Source organism: Mastomys coucha, unplaced genomic scaffold (genome assembly GCF_008632895.1).
Source record: "Mastomys coucha isolate ucsf_1 unplaced genomic scaffold, UCSF_Mcou_1 pScaffold20, whole genome shotgun sequence".
Lineage (NCBI taxonomy): Eukaryota > Metazoa > Chordata > Mammalia > Rodentia > Muridae > Mastomys > Mastomys coucha.
The window spans coordinates 74,918,754-74,923,342 of record NW_022196903.1 but is presented as its reverse complement, the minus strand read 5'-3'; the positions used below and the strand labels follow the sequence as shown (position 1 = coordinate 74,923,342).

Here is a 4,589-nt window from a genome sequence, read left to right as displayed (position 1 = left end):
TGCTAATACCTTGACTTGACCATGTGACAGAAGTGGTCCTATTTTATTAAAGACAAAATTTGTGCCTTTGTCACCTGGGATATCTTACATTTTAATCTGCTACTTTCATTTTGTGAAATTCGCCTTTGGATATTTTGGGAATGGCTTTATGAACTAAAGCCACTTGGTAATACTGTGTTTCTTGTATTTTCCTCCAACGTTTTCACAAGCCGTGGAAGATGGGGTACTTCTCATCCAGTGTGGTTTTACTTGTGGTCATTTCCAATGCCTTTGAATTTGGACTCGTTGCTGGCAAGTCGCTTAATAAAAGTTGCTGTCTGAATGGAGGGACCCGCATCCTGGGGTCCTTCTGTGCCTGTCCTCCTTCCTTCTATGGACGCAACTGTGAACATGATGTACTCAAAGAGCACTGTGGGTCTATCCTCCATGGCACCTGGCTGCCCAAGAAGTGTTCCCTGTGCAGATGCTGGCATGGCCAGCTCCACTGTTTTCCTCAGACCTTTCTACCTGGCTGTGATGGTTACGTGATGGACCAGGATCTCGAAGCATTCAGGACTCTGAGTCAAACGCCGTCTGTGCTGACCACGTTTATGCTAGCTGGTGCCTGCCTTTTTCTAGAAATGAAAATATAGGTGTCATGTGACATATGCCAGTGCCATAAACAAAGCATCATTCATCTTAGTGCTCATAGTGAATCCCTAACATTACCCCTCAAAAACGCTTAACTAGGTCTTATCTCCGTACACCCCTCCTCTTTCTGGATGTGCTGGCTGTAAAAGCCATGACGTGTGTGCCAAGTACTTGTAACACCGAGTTACATCCCTGGCCTAAAAGATACTCTAAAAATGTGCTGTCTACCGTATCCTGTATTTCTTGATAAAGATAACTCTCTCCTAGTACTTTTCAACAGTTCTGAAGATCATTAAATCCTAATGTGCGACTGGAAGTAAATTCAGAGCAGATGAAAACAGCTACATTATCTTTAGTCGGGGACTTAAATCAGGCAGAGGCAGGTGTACTTCTGAGTTCCAGGACACAGAGAAACTCTGTCTCAGAAAAACAGTGGTGGCTCACGCCTTTAATCCCAGCACTTGGGAGGCAGAGGCAGGCAGATTTCTGAGTTCGAGGCCAGCCTGGTCTACAGAGTGAGTTCCAGGATAACTAGGGCTATACAGAGAAACCCTGTCTTGAAAAAAAGAAAAACAAAGAAGGAAAACAATTATCTTAAAAGAAAATTAATGAGCCAGGCATTGCGGCAGATGGCTTTAATTCCGGTACTCAGGAAGTAGGGGTGGGTAGGAGGATCTCCCAGTTCAAGGCCAGCCTGGTCTCTGTAGTGAACCCCTGTCTCAAAAAGGAAAAACCATCTTACAATGGAGTTGTAGAGTGAAGAGGGTCTGTGCAGAGGGAGCGACAGGTGGGGGAAGATTGGGGGAACAGAATGGATTGGTTGTCTGCTTCTGTGGGTACTGAAAAGAGAATTTAAAAGTTAAGTCCTTCAGCCAAGCATGGTGGTGCACACTAGTAAGGTCAGCTCACAGGAGGACTACTACCAGCTCATGGCCATCTGGGCTGTGTACTGAGTACCAGGTCAACAAAGACTGAATGGCAAGACCCTCTCACAGAAAACCCAAAAGTCTCTTCTTCAAAACTCTGAAGGCTTTCTCCAAGCTATACAGCTAACATTTGCTATAGCAAATGTTGTAGAGGAAAGAAAATGTTTATTATTGTAATAGTAATAAACCAGATAGAAAACCACATATTGTCAAGCCAGTCTTTATAATATATTCATGAATATGCACAGTAAAAATGGGAACTCTGAGCCGGGCAGTGGTGGCGCACGCCTTTAATCCCAGCACTTGGGAGGCAGAGGCAGGTGGATTTCTGAGTTCGAGGCCAGCTTGGTCTACAGAGCGAGTTCCAGAAAAGTCAAGACGATTAGAGAGAAACCCTGTCTCTGTCTCCAAAAAAAATAAAAAGAACTCTGGTGAGCAAAAAAAAAAAAAAGACAAAATTTGTAGGTATCTGTTACTTAGTCCTAATACTAATCTTAAACATTGATATTATATATTGTATATTTGAAGCCCTCCTTCAAATCAAGAGCTTACACCATCATAGAACAGATGATTTTATGTGTAAATAGTTATTAACACAGAGAGACTTTAGAATGCTTAAATAACATTGCCTAGTGTATACATGGGCTTTAACATTTAAAACATTTTCCACTCAATCATAAGAACGAGAGTTTAACTTTAAAAATTCTAACAGAAAAGAATATAAATGGATGGAGAAAAAGATATTTAATTTTATGCATAATGGTCAATAATGGTGTGATTGGCATGAGGGTAAGTGACCCCTCACTGATTTGAGACACATCACACAACAAGGAATTCCTGACTTGCTCCAAGAACTTGGCTAAAATTTCATATTTGGGGAGATTATGGGCCCTAAAAGGGACCTTGCTACTGTTATTTTACTAAATTGAGCTGGTGTCAAACAGCCTTCTAAATATTTATGTCCATACCCATAGATTAACGTAGCTTTCAGTCTTGGCCAAAGAAGCTTTTCTTTTCAGTAAATGTTGATGAATGTAGAGATTCATAGCTATACAAAGTGCTTAGAATGAGTGACCATTGAATGCACAGAGAAATGTAGTCCTTATACTGTACCCCCTGTGGCTCAGATTGTCTTCTAAGTATAGCAACAGATGTGGTTTCCTGCACTGGGTCTGTCAACAGGCAGGGATTAGAGAGAGGCCTTCCTCCTACATGGTGAACTATTGAAAGATGCTAGGTGAGAGGAAGTTGCTGACTTTAGTTGAGTACCCACTCATGAGTCCACCAACCTCCAATGGATAGCATCATACTCATGATAACATGGACATCATTGCTTAAACTCAGTGGCTCACAAAATAGAAGAAAAAGACAGTACCATGGGAAAAAGTGTTGTGAGAACAGGGAGGTTTGTCAAGGGGTGAGGGAGATGAAACCAGGTAGAGAGTGCTTAGAATTATATATGTATAAAATTATCAAGGAGGAAACTTAATTAAAAATAAACTGTCATATAGTCATTTTAAAAAGGCAAATAATATGAACTTCAATATTTCTTGAACATGTCTCCAGAGAAAGAATGTAGAATATTTTTGGTTGAAATTATCATTGCGTTTCTTTGATAGATAATATTATGTAGTTAACTTGATACTCCATAGCTGCATATAAATGTAGGTTTATAACTGTCACAATTCCAGCCTAAATAAAAAACTCATTTACAAATTCAAGCCTGTTAATGTTTAGCTTATACAAAAATTAAAAAAAATGAGTTTTTTGGTGCTTTTCCATCCTATCCTGAACAAACACTATGTTATGCTATTTAATTTAAATGCCAGATGCTCAATTAGCATCTGTACAAATATTTCCACCTGATAGCATGGAGCTTTTTCATGTTCATCTAATTCTGTTCAAAGGTTAATTCCTTCTTTGCTGTTTGCTCGATGGTAACAGGTAATAAGTAGTGAATTATTTCCATAATTATTATTATCAGGAAAAATTATTACATTTATCAAAGGCAACACAGCCATGATTTTCATCTGGTCCTGAGGACTTACTGTGAAATTTCATTGTAAATCTCTTGATAACTTCAGATACACATTTGCTAGGTGTCAGCATCCAGCAGTAAATATGAATAATTTACCAAATCATCTTAAAATGGCTTCAAAATCAAGATGAACGAGAAATACCCATTATTCAAAGGAATCCTTCTTGAAAGGTTATTTTTTTTAAATTTAGGAACTTCAGAAGACTATTAACTGAAGATTTATCATAAACTCTCTGTAGCAAGTCTGTCAATAAAACCTGAAATCCAATTTCAAAAGACTGTAAAGATAAGGTTATCTATTATATGCCATGAGCTTGAAAGGTTATTTTTCACTGGGAAACAAAGCCGAAACTTAACATGACGTATCCTACCTAGTTTCCTCTACTTTTACTTGGGGAGCATTTTTGTTGAACCATGTAAAATGAACTTCTATTGTGTACACACATTTGGTAAAATTTTGTAGGGAGAAGAATTTTGAGTAAGAAGTTTCATGTCCTAGGCTATGGCAGGTTGCTGTACCAATATCTTATTTTATTCTAATATTGGTTATCAGCTGGTCTGTGCAAACTACTTTGCCATCATATAGCAATGGGAGATTTTTGATGGTAGTCTGTCCTTTACACATTATTCTTTATTAATGTCTGAAGTTGGCTTAGTCGTGAGACTCACCTATTCTTTCAAAGTAGAGGCACTCACAGATATTTGTGAGGTATTTCACTGAATCCTCTATTGAAAACAGCATCCAGCATGAGAAAGACCAAGAAAAACCAACACAGTTGGTTGAATTGTGTCCTGGTTTGCTTTAACTGTCAACTTTATGCAGCCTAGATTCACCTGACTGGGAAGCTTCAATTAAGAATTGCCCAGATCAGCCATCTCGTGGATGCATCTGGACAGACAGCATCTGTGGGAGCAGAGCAGAGCCAGAGGAGAACAGGTGGGTCTTTTAGAGCATGGGGATTTGAGCTTTGGCTTTTTGCACCAAGGATCTCTAA

General features: G+C 39.1%; 1 pseudogene; it reads left to right on the top strand.

Moving 5' to 3' along the window:
* Nucleotides 1–218: 218 nt before the first annotated feature.
* Nucleotides 219–632, top strand: LOC116098203 (annotated as a pseudogene).
* The last annotated feature ends 3,957 nt before the right edge of the window (nt 633–4,589 follow it).